General features: G+C 44.2%; 1 long non-coding RNA gene across 1 annotated transcript in view; it reads right to left on the bottom strand.

The window, feature by feature from the left end:
- Positions 1 to 11683: 11683 nt before the first annotated feature.
- The window catches only part of LOC118915105 (uncharacterized), a 30550-nt gene continuing 21615 nt past the window's right edge, over positions 11684 to 20618 (bottom strand). The window contains exon 4 of the long non-coding RNA XR_008996117.1: positions 11684 to 12134. This is a non-coding gene — a long non-coding RNA (uncharacterized LOC118915105). The remainder of the gene's footprint in view (positions 12135 to 20618) is intronic.

The raw sequence follows: 20618 nt of genomic DNA on the forward strand, positions 1-20618 counted from the left end.
TCTTTTCTGTGATCTTGGGTATGAAATAGAAATACAGCTAGAGTGACACATCTCCTGACCCTTAGGTCCATCTTTATCAAATGACCCTGCAGGTGATCTTTCTACCTGAGCACCTAAGCGAGATGTGTCACAGCTGCCCAGGGCCCTTTGCTATGACAGCAGCAATGGCTTTTGTTCAATAGCCCAGGAACTTTGCTTAGTTCCTTCAAAAGTAAAACCCACTCTGTAATGTATTTGACGGTGACAGCTAAATTTGGATCGATTGGAAAAAAAATAGAAAATAAATCCCAACTTTTGTTTTAAGGAAATGTGGAGCTTGTACTCAAGCTGTCCTGGAGTTCGTTCATTCAGAAGTATTCGCCGAGTCCCTGTTACTGTCAGGAATCCCGTAGGCCCTGCTGACACGGACACGGAAGAGCAGAGGGTCCAGGGACTGTCATAGTGGTCCCAAGTCCCGGTGCTCCATATAGACTCAGATGAAAATACACAGGGTTTCTAGGAAAGAAAGCTGAAGAGCAAGAGGGCAGTCAATGAGTCCCATGTGTCGGTCCACAGCACTGCTTTATTTCACCACAGTGCGATTTCCATCTCACGTGGCCTCCCTTTGACTCTGCACAGAGAGATGCTCTGACATGGAAGGTAGCACAGTCACTCAAGTTCCACCTGCTTCAATTACATTCTTAGTGTAAATTGCACTGCCAGCTTGTCTGCTTTTCTTTCTTACATATCATATTCCCTTTAGAAGCTCATCACTTTGGTTGACCAGACTTGTGCCCTCAGCCCCTGCTTCTCAAATTCCATCAATATCATTGTTGGGTAACCTTAGAGTAGAGCAGTGGCATGAGAAGTAGGGCAGAGGTCCTGAACTCTAGTCACTCCCGCGTTGCCTCAATGGATTGTCACCAGCCTCATGCCCCCAGGTAACAAAGAAAACATGCCTTTCTTCCCACCTTTTCTCAAAGCCGTGGGGATCAGGCTGGTTTTATTTTGCTTATGTCTGGACTTCTGAGCATCATGAAGCCAGCAGCTTGGGGTTTAAAGTTCATGAGTGAAGAATGGAAAGAATAAGATTTAAAGCCAATGTCTCCTTCTGACAGTTAAAAATGCTGAAACTTCCTTATTTGTAACATGACAATCTCAATGCTCACCCTGCTCATATTTCACAGTGTTCGTGAAAATCAAAGGGATGTGGGCTATGAAAGCTGAGTGCAAATCACTGGGTGCCTGACAGGGGCTGGCAATTATTCTTGAGCAGATTGGGAAGAATATGAACTTTGAAGTCAGATGTCACTGAGCTCAAGTCTTGACCAGGCCACTGTAATGCTGCCTGGAAACACAAGCCCTTTTCCCATCTTACAATGTAGTAAATCCCTAGTGTGTGATTCTCAAACTTAGCTTAACATTAGAATCATCTAGAGAGCTTCCAAAAGCCCTGATGCTCAGGCTATAACCCCATTGGTTTTATCAGAATGTCTCGGGTAGGACCCAGGCAACAGCATTTTTAAAGCTCCCCACTATTCCCAGCAAGAATCACTGGGAGCTCTGATTTAGGGCCACGAACGTGAGGTATTAGCTGCTCTTTTCTCAAACTCCTAACATCCCTGCATTTCTAATTCCTCTACTGTCACTTTGAGTAGCTGAGGTCAAGTTGCTTAAAGACCCAGTTCATTTAATCATTTATTAAGTTGGAATAATAATGGCCATGACACCTTTCTACTGGGTTGCTGCAACCAGCTCACATGGTCTCTACTGGGGGGATGTTAAGATGCCATTAAACCATGAGTTTGGAAATTCCTTAGTCATTAGAAGGCACAGAAGAGAGAACGTGGATGGTTTGAAGGAAATCGTTCCCGTTGTCAGAAGGTAAACACACCACCAAACTACTGATCTTCTGACCAGAGGCTCCTACCATGGTCACGGCAGACCGTAGAAGGATCTGGGTTCAGCAATGAGCCTAAGAGCCACTCTCATTGTTCACAGTCGTTCTAATGACTCAAATAACAGCTGGCGCTTTTTTTTTCTCCTATGAAATGATTCATTTCCTTTGACTTCCACTGGTTTTTGTGCCCAAAGAAGCAAAGACAAGGGGAGGATTCAGACTCCAGAATGGCAGGCTCGTTCGTTGGGGGAGGCTGCCGGCAACCTTGCAGGCCTCCTCTGTCTTCCCTCTTGCTTGCTGATTGATTTAATGGGCGATACCGATGTATTTCAGCTCCGCCGGGGCCTGTCCGGCTGATTCATGTCATACAAGGAGAAGCTTCCATTGGCTCTTCCTCGTTTCTCTTCTAATTGCTACTGAAGAGAAGGCATGTAACCTTAAGAACAAGGGTAGTCATTCATCAGCTCAGCTATAGCTCATGTTCAGGAGGTTTCAGTCCTTCTGTTTCAATAAAATTCCCATTTCATAGAGAGATGGCTTCTGGAGGGTATGTGTAGAAATAATGTCAGTGGAGAGAAGCCTATTATGTCTCACTTATTCCTGGCCAGAACCAGCCAGGGTGTGCACCCAGATGGCATATCTTGAAGAACAAACTCCTCTCCCAGTCTTTGTCTGAAGGGCCAGCCCATGTTAGGCCAGGGAGCTCCCTTCCAGCTCCTTAACATGACGTCAGAAAGCTACCTGGTCAAGCTCCGGTTTGGGTTGCTCAGTCTCAGCACCATTGACATTTTGGGTTAGATGCTTCTTTGCTGTAGGGAGCTATTCTGAGCATTGTAAGAGGTCCCAGGGCATCTCTGGAACCCACCCACTAAATGCCAGCTGCAACCCCCACCCCAAGTTGTTATAACCACAGTGTCTGCAGACATTGCCCAGTGTCCCCTGGGGGTCAGATCACAGCCCCCTCCCACTGAGACTCAGTGGCCTGGTGGGATGAGGAGATAGGGGGCCCTCTTTGCTCCTGACTCTGGCCCCTCCTGACTGGGTCACACTGCAGAAATCTCCTCCTTCCTCGGGCTCTCAGTGTCTCACCCTGAATACATGCAACAAATATTACATGTAATAATGTGTTGGAACATGTCCAGTGAATTATACACACAGCCAAGGTCAGTGACAACCGTGATGATAACAAAACTGGTTATTGCTGTGTGTTCTCTGTGTCTTAGGAGCTCCTAGCTGCAGAACAGCTTCAATTAGACACATATGGATGTTTCATTCACCCAGCTTCACACAGGTTGCTATTCAAAGGCATCATTCTCAAAGGTACATCAATCTTGCTTGTTCTAGTGCCAAAGGGCTTCTCTCAGATGTGGTTAACCTGACAGCAACATCCTGTGGGTGAACAAGTGTGTGTGCGTGTATGTCTTGTGAGACATATGAACCAGTTACTCGGTTGTGATACACACACATGAACAGATTTGGATAGCATGTGAAGAGTGGGGAGCTGGCTGTGGAACATTGGATTTGGGGGGTGGTATGGAATATGAATGTGTGAGATATGTGGTCATGATGAAAGATTGCGGGTCTGTCTGTTTGTGGTGTGTAAATGTTTATTGTGCTTCTGAATATTCATGAGTCCTATGTGTATATGACGTCAGAAATGTGACAAAGTTATGTGTATACATGAGCAGATATGCTGATGTGAAATGTGTGTGTAAACCAAATTTGTGATTTTGTGTGTTTCCACGTGAATGCACGTGTGAAGTGAGGGTGTGTCTTCCAGGTCTGGGGCATGTAGGAGATGCCTGTAGTGGGCAGTATATTTGCTGTTTGTCATGTAGTTCATATAAACCACATGCACTCTGAAGTGGTGGTGTGTGCATTTGAGTGTAATGGGTTCAAATGTGTGCAGAATGTGTGTGTGTGTGTGTGTGTGAAAAGTGGGAAGGGGTTGTGCTGATCCATCCTTTTATCTTAAATCTTTAAAACTCAGTACAACTCTGTTGAATTTATTTGAATTCCATGAAAATGAAATGTTTCCCTGGTCCCATACTATTCCGGGGCTCTTTCATGAACGGCCCCAAGACTGTCCTGAAAGCAGCTCTCTGCAGGCCCATGGCCCCCCTCATAGTTCTCTCTCCTCTGCAAAGAGCCTCAGCTAACTGACCAAACAAACTCAACTCCTGTGCAAATGCGAATTGCATCTCCTCACGTTGCTCTGTAAGGAGCTTCCAAATGGATTGGGTCAGTTAATGAGAAAAATTAGGGGATAAAAGGTTTTTTGGTTGAATAATTTGTTGGCACTCCCCCAGCTCTGTTGAAGATGTGGTGCAGGCCCTGAGCAGGCCCAGAATGGGAGAAGCTGTCTAACAGTCATGCAGTGCTTTCCCTGACTTCTGATTGTGCTCTCCACATCCCCTGCTCAACAATCAATTCTCTGCTCAACAAATGCCTTTTGGGTTCTTGCCCTGTGGCATGTCTGCTGGAAGCTCTGGGGCTCACTAAAAATCAACACATAGTCTCTTCCAAAAGCAGTCATCTTAAATTAGAAATAAACAAACAAGTAAACGACTGATTTCAGTTTGGGATGGGGCTCCACACAAAGCTCCTGATGCCCCATCCGGCTTGCCTAAGCCTGATAGTTTGGGGACAGGGGAAACCAGAGCACCCGTCACGGGCGATGGTTTCACTGACAAGACAAGAAGGGAATTCCAAAGGGAGCCACAGGAGAGTGCGTCCCTCCTGGTAACTGGCAGGTATCTCAGGAAGGCGAATGCCCAGGTGCTTTGGGCTGGCATTGTACGTGCTGAAGAAAGCCACTGAGGGTCTCATGCAAAGGGATGGCATGAACAGCTCTGCCTGATCCTGTTCACTTTTTCACACCTCCGAACTTGTACGTCAGGAAGTATAAACAGATTTCCTGTCTGAGGCAGAAATCACCTCCATGTTAGTCCTCTTTTGCCAGTGAGTTGAATAAATCCCCTGATTCACTTGTTTTTGTGTCATTTGCTTTTGTGGATAAACTGACTCTAATCTATGTCCAAATACTTTGTTTAAATTTATGTTTTAGAAACCAACAGTATCTGGGAACATTTGTGTCAAAGGCAATTTATAAATATAGCCAGAAAGTTGCCTCTGTTGCTAGTGAGTCATATTTAACTTCTGGCTAACACCAAACTCGCTATGTAAAAAGTGTAGGGGATAAAATGTTTCTCTGATTTTTAATAATAAAATGAAAAAGGAGCTACTTCTGACTGGATAAAAAATATAAAGACTGTATATAATATATACACATAATGGCCCATTTTAATAGCTGTTTTTCTTCTGCTTCATCTCCTCACATTGGAAGGATAGAAACGAAAAAAGTCTAAAGAGGGTCCCACAGATGAGGAACAAGGTTACTGCCAAGTGTGGCAGAAGGCAAGGTGGAGGCCACCCCCTCAGTGGGAGTGCCCTTGCCCAGGAGCCCTCGGTACCCCGGGAGCTGTGTTTGAGGTGCCTTGGGGTCATGGCAAGGGACCCGGCTTTGCCCTGTCTTTCTGTGGAGGCTTGAGTACAGTGCTTCTCGAACTTTCATGTGAGGAGAACCGCTGGGAGGGCTGGGCCCCACCCTGAGCTTCTGATCCTTTGTCTGGGGTTGGGGCTGCAAATGTGCTTTTCTATCACGTTCCCAGGTGACGTAGATGCTGCTAATAGAGGGACCACACTTTAAAAACCATGCCTTATAGTTCCTAAATCTCTCTAAGCCCTTAAAATATGAATGACGACATCTCAAAGTGAGATATAAATTAGTACAGCCCAGAGGATATAGTCAATGATTCTGTAACATCTTTCTATGTTGATAGATAGTAACTGCACTAGAAGGGTGAGGATATAATAATATGGTAACTGTTGAACCACAGCGTTGTACATTTGAAACCAATATAAGATTGTCTATCAATGACACTTCGATAAAAAAATTTAAAGACACATTTAAAAGTTCTTGCAATGTAAACAGGTATCTGATCAGGATAACCTCAGGTTGTATAGCATGAGTTCAAACCAATCATATGAACTTCCTGGCTTCCTGGCTTCCCCTGAACAAAGGAAACAGGTTATATCATTCCCTAAATAAATTTCTGTTTTATATTTATATTTAATACCATATTTGATTCAGCCTAAAATCCATGAGCTATATCCTAACAGAAAAAGGTTTTCAGTGTCCACAATAACAAATGTGGTGAGATATAAGACCCATATCCAATCTAAGCATCACTGACATATTTTAAGAACTAGTAAAAAGTGTATATTTACCTAAATGGTTATTTCTGTCAATGTTTGCCACATGCAATTAACACCTCCATTATTTAATATTTGCACTTTTCAAAGATAGTTGCATTTGAGATTAAACTAACATTATTTTTCAATTATAAATCTCTAAATGTGATGTAGACAGAATTAATATATTTAAGGACTGAGAGTAATGGAAACCTCCTCTTCTCCTAAAATGAGAGAAGTAGTATGTAGCTCAGTGGTGACTGTGTTCTGATGGTTCTGTGGTGATTGGGCACTAACTTGTTGAAATAGACAAAGGAAGTTTGATTTTTTAAAAAAAAGGTGATCTAGACTTTTTTGCAATGACTATTGTCAGGTGCCAAAGTTGGAGTGCTTCACTTTTTAAGCTATGTCAGTCATTCACCAAAGATCTGGAAACCTACACTTAGCAGTATCTGCAGAAGTTTAAATGCTCACACCACTGACACCACAATTCCACTTCATCTTATTTGTTGACAGACACGTATTCCAAAAATGCAGGTGCAAAAGAAAAACTATTGTGACCTCGTTTGCAAGATTGAAAACTAGATGCAACTGAGATGTTCTGTAATAGGGGACTGGGAAAAATTAGTTACAGCTCATGTATATAATGGAGAACCCTCAGGGCTTAGAAAGTGTAAGTGCATCTCTTTGCTGTGCTGGGAGCAATCCCCAAGAGAAAAGGGGAAGACAGAAAGCTATGGGAAAGCGAGAACAGTGCATACAAATGGCACACAGAGGAAGGGCGTGTGCAGAAGCAGCTATTCCCACACCTACATCTACACATAGATCTACAGCTACAGCTACGTCCACACTTGAATCTACACTTAAGCCTATGGCTACATCTATACCAACATCCGGTTTTATAGCAACATCTCACCTACATACTCATCTACATCTATATGTACAGGTTACATCTACATCACCTCCTACATCTCCCACTTACATCTCCATCTGTACCTACATCTGCACCTGCATCTGTATCTCACCTACATGTACCACTACACCAATACACTACCTGTATGTACACCTACATCCACACTTATATCTGCAACTGTATCTAAATTGCATCTGTAACTACATGTGCATCTACACCTTGTCTCTTGACTTTCGGCCTGTCCTGCAGCGAGTGGCATGAGCTTGGACTCGGTAACACTTCAAATGCATTGTCCTGGAACTGATCCTCTGCCTGTGGTACCGACCCACATCTACTGTCAGGTGCGTCTGAAACGGACTTCAGGAGCATCAGAGAAACCACTTATGTCTGTGTCTGTTATACTGGCATGTGCATCTCTGTCTACATCTCACCTACATCTGCATGTGTCTCTTCTTGTATATGATTTTAAATCTCTGGAAAAGTACACAAGAAATCGCTAGTAGTGTTTGACTGGTGTGGAAAACTTTAATGTGAGGAGAACCACTGGGAGGGCTGGGCCCCACCCCAGAGCTTCTGATCCTTTGTCTGGGGCTGGGGCTGCAAAATGTGCTTTTCTCTTAAGTTCCCAGGTAACGAAGATGCTGCTAGTGGAGGGACCACACTTGAATCAGAAGCCTGGGATAAGAGAAATTCAGAAAAAGTGTTTGTTCACTATTTTGCCTGTATAATGAATTATACTAATGAAGAGTTAGGTAACTGCATGTCTTACTTTTTCACTATATACACATATACAGATGCTCCAAAAGAGAAAACAAAAGATAGTCATGCTGTAAAACCCACATCCAATTTAAACCTCAGCGCCTCTCCCCCACACTGCGGTTTCTGTGTCTACCTTCCAGGTTGACCCTTGGTTGCATTTGAGCTCAAATTTCTTTATGGAGTCGTGGGTTCCTAGAGGCCTCCGTTTAGATTTTTCTTCTGCTCTTTAAGTTTCTCACCCAAGCTTGTTTTAACTGTTCTGACTCAATTTTCATTCAGTTTCACTAATGTAATTAGGGACAATAGTACAGAGCCCAGGAAAAGGTCAGGGGAGATAAAGAATTCCCCGAGGTCACACCGCTAGACAGGCAGGGCTGGGATCTGAGTCAGGCCAGACTGGACCCAGACCCTGTGCCCTTCCCACCCACACGCTGCTGCCCGCCATGCGCTCACGGACCCCCAGGAAACCTACCGCTCATCATGCTCTTAGAGGTGGAAAATCAGGGACATTCAAAAGAAAATGTCACACATGCTATTTGTGTGGTTTTAATTCTAAAATGTCTTCTTCCCTCCCCTCAACACTGCCCCATAAACCTCCTGTGCATTCCTCCAACCCTCTCTTTCCAAATTGGCCCCGCCTTTCCCCATCTTAAGTCTGGCAACAGACTAAAGTGCAGACCTATGCATTTTTCATCAATCTGGCAAGTTCCTTAAATACTTGGTATAAATAAATCACCACCATATAATTCCTTATGAATAGCATCAACCGAGGGTACAAAAGAGTCAGCATGTTTTACAATTTTCAGTAGAAGGATTTTTTTCTCTCTCTCTCCTTTCTTTTGAAAGCAACTGTAAAGCCTTCCTCACATATGTGTGTGTCAATATCATGATTCTTTATGTTCTCCAGCCGTTCGTCCCCCCGCCGCCCCCACTCAGCCCCGTCCTGGGGGAAGGCGATCCATCTTCTCCAGTCTTGTACTCAGGAGAGCGAGAAAGCGGGAACCCCTAAGGTGGTCACACAAACAGGCGCAAGGCTGAGCGGTGCCTCGTGGCTGATGGGTAGGTCGGCACTCTGCTTCCCTTTTATGATCTTCTTCTGGAAATTATGGGGAAATGACTAGCAGTTTTAAAATGCACAGGCTGATAATGCTAGCAGTACATTTTTATTGGCACCTCTTACTGCACCAGGCCTGCCTTACTCTTTGCTGCGTGTATGTGTGTGTGTGTGTGTGTGTGTGTGTGTGTGTGTGTGTGAATCCACTTCAGTCCTCAGATCCTCTTGATAACTTTGCTCTCACTTTCCAAGGAAACCGAGTCTCAAATGCTGCCGTAGCTTCTTACGCACCACACACTCGTCACTGGCATTGCCCATACTCAAATCCAAGTCACTTTCCTCCACAATGTGATTGGTGTGTGTCTCTGTGTAACCCACAATGTGGGGTGAAGCTAAATAAAATGAAATACAATGAGTATAATTTTTTTTTTTAGATTGTTTATGAAACACTGATGTCTGTACATCTCTCCTGGATGTCTGACCTTATGTAATTACCTTCATGGAAACGTTCTGAATTGCACCTTCTTTCTTTTAACTGGCAAATCTGAAAATTTATACAGATTCTTTCACAGTTAAATTTAGTAATATTTTTAGTTTACATGAAGCAGCTCGAACTAGGTAGTTGAGGTTTGACACTGGGAAATTTCACTTTCCCTTTGCTGTAAAATCTCAGCACTTGGGAGGGTTTGACCCCCTTTATGCAGCTTGACTGGGCAAAGCACCTAATGTTTGGAGATTCCAGATGCTGCAGTCCGAGTCCAGCGGTGGTTCTGCCTTCTCAGAGCCTGCCCTTCCCTCACGTGCAAGTCCATTGTTTGGGGCTGATTCAGCAGCGTGCTGGCCTTTCCTGCTCTCTGACCTGTGGTTTATAGTTCATATCCCCCCAACCTGTTTCTTCCCTTGATCCCTTAAACTGCTCATCACCAGACAGAACATCAGCGCAGTGTTCAATGGTGGCATCTCTGCACCTCAGGCCAATTCTCTCACCAGTCTAAGGATTCTTTCCCAGAGGCCCCCTGGCAGCATATAGCAGGAGCTCTGCTCTTAGCTCCTATCTGCAGCGTCTAGCAGACGCAGCTCCAAGACTAGGGTAGACCAGACCAGATGACACTAGGAGACAAGAGTCCAAACAGTACCCACGATGGGGAAAGGTGAGGCCTGGGCAAAAGTGGCTGGTCAGCTGTGGGTGACTCAGAGATGTGCACATAGGAAGGCGAGTCCCAGGCAGCACCTAAACTGGGAGCTGTCATGTTTGCTGTTATTCCATTGGCTAAAAAGCTGTGTGGCCAAGCTCAGTGACAGTGTGATAGGAACCTCCCAGGGATGGACACAGAGAAGTGTGAGCACATCTGGGTCATCACTGTAGCAATTCTCCATAGGAGCAGAGTGAGAAATCAGAAGCGGCTTCACTGTCTCAAATACTGGGTCTTAGGAGTGAATAGAAACTCTAACACAGAGACATTATTATAGGCGTATCATTATGTCCAGGATATAGACTGAGTTGGAAAGAACCAGAGAGCCGCCGGCACGGAGAAGGCAGCTGGGACCCCAGCCTTGGAATCAGCCTTGTGGCCATCAGAGGGGAAAAGAGGTTGGACTTCCTGTAGCACAAGTTAGGCCAGTAAAGTTGGTAGGGCAGCAGAGAGGGTCTGACACCACTCTAAGATGGTCCTGAACATGTTACCAGGAGCAATTAGAATGATTCCGATGCCTGGAAATGGCTGCAGAAGGAAGCAAGCATCTCTCCACCGACTCTTGCCAAAACTGCACACCACCAAAAAGCACATGAGTTCATTCTGGGAATGTCTCTGATAAACAACAGAGTCAGTTGTAAACATCAAAGATGTAAAGGCAATCCATCCTCCCCCATTTAAAATGGGTTGCTAAGCACGTGTTGTATAGTAGGTACTGTAAGTGTCCCATGTCCTCTATTCTGTAGAACTTTAACTCCTGGGGGGTATCTATTTCTTGTATGATTCTCCTATTTTAGCATAATTCAGTATTCTTTCCCAATATTTAAGACAAATTCCCTACACTCCTCTGAGATTCATTTTCTGGTTGGGGGACAGACTATGGTAAGAATCTTTCCCTTCTTGTTCTCTAAGTGGGATTCATTCATGTTTCCAAGTAAACACTAGAGGATCATCATCAACTCAAATGCCTCTAAACCAATTTAATTGTTATAGAAAAAGGCAGCCCTGAAACAGCATAGGTACAGCTCAGGAGCTCATCGCTAGGAAAATGGGTCAGGCTTAAGTAGCTAAAACTTTAACAATAAGCCTATAACAATGACAAACGGTGATTGATAAGTGATATTTAGGGAAGAAGTAAATGTATTCTACTTAGACACAGTAGTTATCTAAATCTTGCTCTTCGTTGATGCATTCTTTAAACAAAACTAATACTTAGAGATTATTAACAATTTACACAGCAATTAAAATACTTATGTTTTATAGAAAAATCAATAACTGCCTTCATTTTGGTTTATTTCAACAGACTCCATTAAGACCCACATAACAGTAATTTAATTATGTGGCCTAAGATGCAAAATCTAAATCACAGAAGAAAGTCAGGGAGGCTGGAAGGGAAGTACAAAAATCTTCAGAGTTCCATTGGGAAGACCTCACAATTTCATACAATCACCAGTAAGGTAATTGTATTGATCTAGAAGTTTCAATGGAACTATTTCAGAGTGTATTTTTTCAGTTTACCAAGAGGAGCTAGTTTCTCATTGCTAGGGTGCTCTCACGGAGGGTAGGTTGCCGGCCTTTCATGCCTCTGCTCCCATTCCTGAGATACACTCAATCACAGTGTTGCATAAATGATGATTTTTATTTGTTTGTTTCTGTTTTACATACACATACACAAACACACCAGACTCTGAGCTCCTTGAGATTAGCGGTTATATTTCTTATTTTCAAATCACAGTCCCTATCAGAGATCTGGCACATGTAAGTTGCTTAGTAAATAATCTCTGAAAGAATATTACAGAACACATCCAGGGAATTTGTTTATCTTTCCTCCATAAACTAAGGGTTATGGAGTCATGTTTTGCAGGCTGACTACAGGAATGCCTAAATAAGAGGTGAAGACACATAATCTAGGCATGTAAATAAGACATTTTCTTTTCTAAATGGCTTTTCATTTAAAATAACAAATGGGACAGCTATGTCTCCCTCGGAGAAGAGCATGGATCTGGAGAACACATCTGCCACACCTGCTGGGCTCACCTGCCGAGCTGACTCCAGCGTGTCTGAGTTATGCCTCACTGAACGCTGCAGGAGAGACGGAGCAGAGAGTCATTATGGGGAGAGGGGTGAGGGCGTGTGGGAGGACCAAGTGCATTTGCGAACACTCTGAGAAGTTTTGCAGTATTATAAGTGCTTAACATGATTTAAACATGACATCGATCACATCTATGGGCACACAGAACCCCCACTGTGTGTGACACCTACTAATTCCCCCTAGAATGTCTTCGTGCTTGGGGAAACATCAATGTCAGCCTTTGTTCTCAATCACTGCTCTTTAGAAGCTTTGTATTCCTTCTTCTCTCTGGAGGGTTTTGCTTTATCTTATTTGTGTTTTTAGAAATTGCAAATCACGTTCGAGTGTTGACTTTCCCAAGAGGGCCTACTTGGTTGGCATTGGAAGATCTAGGGTACCTTTACCAGAGGGAGGCATCAAGAGTGTCTCTGCAAATCACATCCAGCATGATGTCATCTTCCAAAGGCCACCGCTTCTTTTGGCAGACAGTGCAACACACATGTACCTACTAACTCTGAAAACAGCTCCCTCGTTCCTGGTGACCAGCAGGGCAGTGGACAATGCGCATGCACAATGTACCACCAGAGTCTATCAAAGTAGCATGTTCTTTAGTTAACCTAGAAGCTTCCTACTAGCACTGGTGGTTAACTTTTAGGGGGCTAACCCTTTACTTTAATAACTGTACTTTCAGCAAAGACCAAAACTTCATTTTCCTGAAGACTCAAGCTGTTGCTTTGGACACTTAAATAAAATCTTTTCATAGAAGCCATGATTATTCCTGTATGAAAAATTGAAAACATAATTTAGCTGAGCAGAACAAAGCTAAGCATACTAAGAGTTAGTTTATTTATTGAAAAGAATTAAGCAGATCTGGTCTGGACTCTGGCTCTGTTATTTAATATTTGTATTATGCTGGATATGCCTCACTTTTCTCAAATGCAAAATGGGATTAATAAATATATCCCATCATTCTGCTAAGAGCTTGTAATGGTGTGAGGAAAGCATAGCTCCTGGCATTGCCCACAGCACAACACACGGTCAAGCTGTTCCCTTAATCCCTGACACTCCCCCAAGCAAAACCGGGTAGATGGTAGTAGGCAGTACAAGGACAGATTGATGAATGGGCAGAAAGCGCAATGGCTGTGCAATACCGAGAAAGAACACACGCTCAGCAGGGTACCCCAGTGGAGGCCTGGGGGAGCCGGGAGAGGTATTCGGGGTGGATAATTGGCCCGGTGTTTGTCCACGGGTTGTAACCTCTAGAACTCAACTTCAACTTCCCATTAGCTTCATCCCAAATCCTTTACAACATCACCTTCATGACAACTATCATCTTCATCATTATGGCTGCTCAGATCTCACAGCTCTTATCAAATTACAAAATCTTTTCTCCCATTTGATCCTCACAAGAGCCCTGAGGGTAGATGGGGTGCGCATTGTCCTTCAACCAAAGTAAACATGTGAGGCTCAGAGAGGTAGGTGTCTGCCCATTGTCACAGAGCCAATGAGGGAGAACGTGGCTTCCCTCTGGGGCTGACCTCTCCTCGCTCGGCTCATCTCCCCAGTTCCATGCTGCCCTCAATCTACTGCCACCCTGCAGTCAGGGAACCCCTACTCTTAAGGTGTGACTTCCCTTAGGAATTAATAAAGGGGATTCACTCTTGTGAAGGAGCTCGCCATTTCCTCATGAGCTCTGCTTTCATCCCTAAAAAGTTTTCTACAAAACCTGCATCAATGTCTGCATAAATTGACTTCCTAACTTGTTATTAATTACTCATGAGAATTCTGGCCTGTTACTGAGAATCAACACAAGGCGGAGTTTCTCTGTTTATTTATTTCAATTTTCCATTCTGTATTCTGGTTGATGGACCCCCTTGGCATTATAAATCCAGAGCAAGTAATTAACAGCCACGCTTTGAACCCAATTCTCTCTCTTTTTTCCTTCCTAACTACCTCTGCCTCCTTTGATTGGGTTCATTTTCTTAATTAACTTATGTGCATGCCAGACTTTTTCCTTGGGTCTGTGTAAATTTGGGAGGTTTGGAAGGGTGACAGAGTAAGGCTGGCTTTATACCCAAGGACAGGTCATGGCCACCATCTCAACAGTGATGAGACCCCCAAAAGATCAATTAACGAAGAGCCACTGCAACAAAGTCAGCCACCACGTGGCAGGAGGTCCTCATCCTTTACTTCTCATCCTCACCATATCCACCTCACTCCACGCACCAGCATGAGGAAGCTGTCTGTACCATGCCCCCTAACAAGCTGAGCGATTAGCCTCAGAGAAAGTAAGTGGTGTGTCCAAGATCCCACAGCTGGGAAGTCGCTCCAAAACTGTTTTCTGTCACAGACATTCTCACAGAGGATAGCCTCAAGTTTGGTGACCACCAGTCCAGTATCCAGTGTCAGGTGGCCTTTGAAAGCAAGAAGGGTGAGTCTGACTCAGTGGGCAGATAAAGAAGCAGGCATGGAGGAGGCGGGCATTTCCCCAAACCCACTAATTCTGGTTGATCAGTCCCTTGGTAGCTGACTTCATGCAGAGAAAGGTTGGTGGTACAAGGACCAGAAGCTGAGAGCCAGAGAAACAAGGCCGGCAAGCAATAGGCCGTTTTTCAAGACTCCAGACAACCAAGTGGATTCAGGGCAAATATTTCAGACTCAGTAGAAGACTGGAGAAACTCAAGAAACCAAGACAGGAGTCAAGCCAAATGGCAGGAAACGTGCCCAGATTCCCCAGGGCAAGTTGGCCATGAGGTCCACAGAAACAGAGGTGGTCAAGCCTCTAGTTCTCAGGAAGGCACTTCACGACAGTGGCTAAGAACAGCCCAGAGGCAGACACTTCCGGTCTATTCTGGATCCTACTGCTGATTGCCTGTAGCATGTCCATAAGTTACTTAATGTGCCTGAGTCTCAGTTTTCATACCTACAAAATTAGAAGAATGGAACCAATCTCATGTTGGGAGGTAGGCTGTGACAAAGTCAGTTAATGTGCTCAGATTGCCTAGCGCACCTGCCGCATGGTCAGTACCTAATACACGATATTAGGGCGGTTTCCACTTTGACCAAAAGTCATTCTAAGACTGGATGGAGCTGAACCGGTACTCTGTGGCTGCACCATTATTCACTCAGGTAAATGGTGATTCTATGCCCAGCGCTGAGCTTAGGCTGGGCCCGTTGCCTCCCCCACTGCTTGTCTGTCTTGCCTCCACTACTTACTGCAATGGCGCTCATGATAGGAGCTTGAGAAATAGCACATTACTCAATTCATTCACTTAATTTACTTGTCTGACTCCATTTAACTTACTAAAAAATTATTTACTTAAGAAAAATTTTTATGAAAAGGTTAGGTTAACTTAAAAAACCACTTACACCTCAAACTGTCCTCAACATTGATCACCCTCATCCACTTTTGATGGTCCAGATTCTGGCTCCAGGCAGGTGAGTTCATGAATAATAGATACATAAATCCCTTTACATAAGCAAGGAAGGTTAAATACCTCCTTGTTCAACCTTGTTCGACACTCATTAACCCAGCTGGCTAGAGCCAGAGCGACCTCGGCATTAGTCTAAAACCTAAAACAGAGGCCCATAACTGGTCACCCAGCACTGGTTAATATTAGGGTCAGGAACTCAACTCTCTTCTCTGTCTCCAGCTCCACTACTCTGTGGGTAATGTTTAAAATATCGTGGCTGGTAAAAAAGAAAAATAACAGGACTGCAGAGCTGGAATAGCCAAGGATAAGAGCAAGGAGCCACCTCGTACCTCCTGTAAGGGAATTTGCCAGAGAGGGGTCAGTGGGGCTGATGGAGCCCAAACCCAACTCCTGGGTAAAGGGAATGAGGCTGTAGATCCTGGTGCTTCAGGGAGGGATTCAGATTTAGCCCCAGGGAACCCTAAAATGCCTTTCTGAGATCTGGTGAGCTTATTACATAATTAAATGTAGCTGTGGTCTTTCCCTATGTCATATACCCTATTATTCTCTGCCTTTGGAGCCATAAAGTTGCAGAGGTTGGCACAACCCTTCTGTTTCTACACTTTGCTAAGAGTTGCTTTTCTTTGTGTATGTGGTCAACAATTTTCCACTGAAGCAAATGAAAAATACATCAGTAATCATAGGCTGAACCCAAGGCTGCAGATGCTGTTTTGAGTGTTATCTAATACACAATCAAATCTTAACTGATCAAAAGTTTCAGGAAAGAGATGGTATTGAGTTAGAATTGCTCCACAGAGTAGTTATCAATTATTGCCTCTAGTAGCCCTGTGGCCCATTCACTGAATCCAATTAGAAGTAGTCATATACTTTAAACTAATGTGTCCAATTGAAAATATTGGAATTTGCAAAGGACTCCAGGAATTCTTGCATGATAATGGAACATACCTAAAGAGAGGGGAATTAGTTTTATCCACAAAGCATTATGCTCTGCAAAGCTGTGCTGGCAGAAAGAACCACAAGAATTTGTTATTACAGATGTCAGAATCCAAGAAACTTCAGGATCATGGCAGTTGGCCAAGTCCAGTAGACTGACAAATGCCAATCATAATGATCAGCATCAAAATCTTTCTAACAGCTTTCATTTTATTAGATATGTTCTATGTTCTAGACATTGACCTAAGCATTGTACACTGACCATATGATTCAATTCTCTTAACCAAAGGTTGGCAAACTACAGCCCTGGGGGCCAAGTCCAGTCTGCCCCTGTCATTGCAAATAAACTTTTATTAGAACACAGCCATGACCTTTTATTTACATATTGTCTATGATGACTTGCACCACTGAGTTAGAATTTGCATTTGCCCCAGCTCACTGAATTAAGAGAGTGACCTCAGAGTTCCTCTGCCTGGTATTCCCTGCTGTTTTCCCAAATCTGTCTGTCAGACCTCACTGGACTCCCCCAGGCAGGAATTCTCAGCCTGCTATATGACAAGTACTTTGATGATTATGTTTCTGACTGCAACCAAGAACATGCTCTGTTCAATTTACCCCATTTTTCCTAGAATAATTCTTAAAAGTATCAGTCATGGGAAGTTAAAAGGTAAGCATTATTTATAAGCATAAAATACTGAGCAAAACCCAATTGCCTGACTACAAGTGGATGATTAAAGTAAGTTATGTCTAGCTGATGGCATAGCAATCAACCAACGGAAATGCTTCATTGAGGTGTAATGTTTATGACACAATGCTAAGTGAAAAGGATGGAATTAAAAGTGTATTTTTACAATTAAATTCCATAGTCAACAATGTTTCAATTATGGTCCAAGTACTCTGCCCAAAATTGCAAATGCGGTGATGAATAAACAGATGTTCTCCAGCTCCAGGGAACTTGCTATCTAGGGGGGAAGACATGGAATAAAAACCACCCAAAGTATAATAATTGCAGTGAAACAAATGTAGAAAAGTACAGAATACTTGGACACAGTTTAATTAGAAGAATCTCACTTAGACTGGGGCCAAAAACATTATCTGACATGTGTAGGATATGTTGGAATCATCAAATAAAGAAGAAGGGAGAATTCCAGACAGAGGGTAAAGCAGGACGGAGATCTAGCATCGCGAGCCCACCCGGCGCACATTCCAAAAGCCGGAGGGAGGTCAGTGTGGCTGGAGTCTAGTGAGTAAGGCAGAAAGCGGCCGGAGACAGTTGGAGAGGTGAGCAGGGCACGACTGAGGAAGGCTGAGTGCTGAGCCTGCTGAGGACTGGAGATGTTATTCTGAGGACCCTGTGAAGCTCTCAAGGACTGTGAGCAGCACCTAGTATGACCAGCTTTACATTTTAAGGCAATGTCTCTGATTGCCTGGGGAGAATGGGTCCTCGGGGAGCAAAGTAAAAATGCAAAAATGGTATATATGCATGACCAGTGATATGCATAAGAAAATTAAATTTACTTTGATTTATTTTGGATTAGATTTTTTTTTCTGTATTTGCATTTCTCTTCATGTTTTCTATGCAATGATAGTTGTTAAAAAATAGTGATTCAAACAATTATCTCCAGTGAGACAAAATTAAAGAAGGGGTGCATGAGGCCACGGTCCGATTGGACAAGCACAGCTTCGCCACCCGTCTCCTGCTGAAGTAAGCTTGCCCTGACGGGCCTTGCCCTCCTCTGCCCACCAGCACTGCCCCAGGCTGCCGTCCCTGCCCTGAGCTCTCCTCCAGATTGTACCCAATGAACAGCTTTTGCCATTGATTAAATGCTGCAGCTTGCCCAAAGCCATTAATCAATTTCACCAGCTGTTTACAGCTTTATTTACTAAAAAGGAAGCATGGTAATCCCTCTAAACTCAATAGATCTAAATTAACTGCATGTTCAGGAGCCAGCTTAGAAAGAATTATTGCTCCCTGACTCAGGGGGACAGAGAAAAAGAATGCACGCAGGAATGCGTGACGGGTCTGCCCTGCTCTCCCGCGTCGGGCAGGGTCGCGTCACAAAGGGCCTTGCGTGGCTGGGGCTCTGTTCACTTGGTCGTCCAGCAAGCAGCCCAGGGAGAGCGCCTCTTGCTTTGAACCAACACCGCCTGCCAGGAACCGCGCGTCTGCCACCTTCCGCGCCCTTCCCTCCGCTCCTCCGCCTTCCCTTCCCTCGGCTCCACGTTCTTCTGAGCGCTAAAAACGTTCTCCACATTCTTCCTTTTAATCCTTGGTTTGTTTATATTTGTTTAATAAAGTTATATTCAGTCCAAATTTACTGGGCAACAACTGAATGCCTGAGGAAGAAAGTAATATTTATATGCCAAGCCAAGGTGTTGGGTACGTTTATGCCATCGGACCTTTTTTTTTTTTTTTTAATCTGCCAGAACAACCTGGTGAGATAAATACTAATGTTCATGTTTTAAAGATAGAAAGACGGAGGCTCAAAGAGATGAAACACTTTGCCTAACATAGCAAAATGGCTAGTGGGCGACCCTATTGTGCTTCGGCCTGATTCTCTAATGCACACTGCTGCTAGGTCACAGGACTGCGCCATACTGCTGGGCGGTTGGCACTGGAGCAGCAAATTGCTTCTTAAAAGGTCCAACCGGAGTCCCTGCCACAAGACCACTTCTGGCCCACCTCTTCTTCTCAGTCTCTCCTTTTCCTGTTCCCTCTCATCTCCTCCAAACAGCCATCATCACCAGTGCAGTTTAGATTTTAACACTTCAAAGGGCTTGCAACACCCCCAAACAAACCATGCCTTTATCTAGGCTATTCCTTCTGCCTGAACTGTTACGGCCTCCTCGGCTCAGTGGAAAATTCCTATAAAGCTGCCAAAGCCTTTCTCTACCACCTCCTTGAAAATGTACCTGTCTCTTCCACCTTTTCCTGCCCTGGGAAGAGTTAGAGATCCCTGTCCTGGGCCCCTCCGTGCACTGCCCACGCGCACAACCCTCACCTATCAGTCGTGTATTTATCTCCAGGTCTCCGCCACACAGCAAAGTGGCTGGCACAGGATTTGTGCTCCATCCCTCTGTTGAAGTATATTATGTCAAAGCCGGGAAAAAGACCTCAGCCGTCCAGTGCACTGGGCAGACAGCCCTTAAAGATACAAAGCCATGAGACAGGAAAACAAGCAAATAAGCTTGCATTACCACAAAGGTATTATGTTTTCCAAAGACAGCAATCTAGTCTCTTTCAGGGTGTCTTGACATTGGGCAAAATAGCCAGAGGAGGTTGCTTATCCCAGGTTCCCATGGTTTTCCCTTCCCTGGCCTCCTGTGCGTACTTTGGTCCCTGGCAAGCTAAACAGGAGCAGACGGATCATATAGCACCTCTGCCTCCTCTGAAGTCTGAATCCAGTGCAAACTCGTCATGATGTAATTACATGCGCCCGCTGTTTTCACACCCTTCCCACCCTCGGCTAAAAATGCTCATGCTCCTCTTCCTCCATGGAAACATCATGACCCTCCACCAGCTTCTGAGGCTGGAGAGTCCCGGTGCTCATAGCATCCTTGTGCCTTGTAATCTGTATGAATCAGAGGAGCCTGTTGCCAAGGCTTACTCAGATGCCCAACACTTTTCCACATATGCTGTGGAATTGGCCAGAACCCAGACTCCTGGAAACACCAGGAATTTATTCTCTGGATATAGTTTATAAACAGTGGACAATAGCTCGGACATCTTTTGATCCAGAATGCACAGCATATGTAATTACGACCTACCAAGAAGGAGTTTTAACTGGTGCTCAGGGCTCCAAACATGTCCGTTACTCTTCAGTTTTTAGGTTGTTTTTGTTGCTTGTGTCTCTTGACTGAGAATATTGAGCCTCATGATAAGCAGGTAAGGAGAGGGCATGTTGCTTACCAATGTCACAATAAAGATTAAGGACTAGAAAGCTAGACCAGGATTCAGCTCCACGCTCTGCTATTTTCTGAGCACTTGATAATGAGACGCTGTTCAGCCTCTTTCAAACTCAGTTTTCCTCATCTGCACAGGGGACACAGGCATCTTCCTCCCTGAGCTCTTTTGATGATTAAATGAGGTTAGGAAATAAAAGTGCTTGACAAACTTCCCTATGAAGT

Source organism: Manis pentadactyla, chromosome 3, assembly GCF_030020395.1.
Source record: "Manis pentadactyla isolate mManPen7 chromosome 3, mManPen7.hap1, whole genome shotgun sequence".
Classification (NCBI taxonomy): domain Eukaryota; kingdom Metazoa; phylum Chordata; class Mammalia; order Pholidota; family Manidae; genus Manis; species Manis pentadactyla.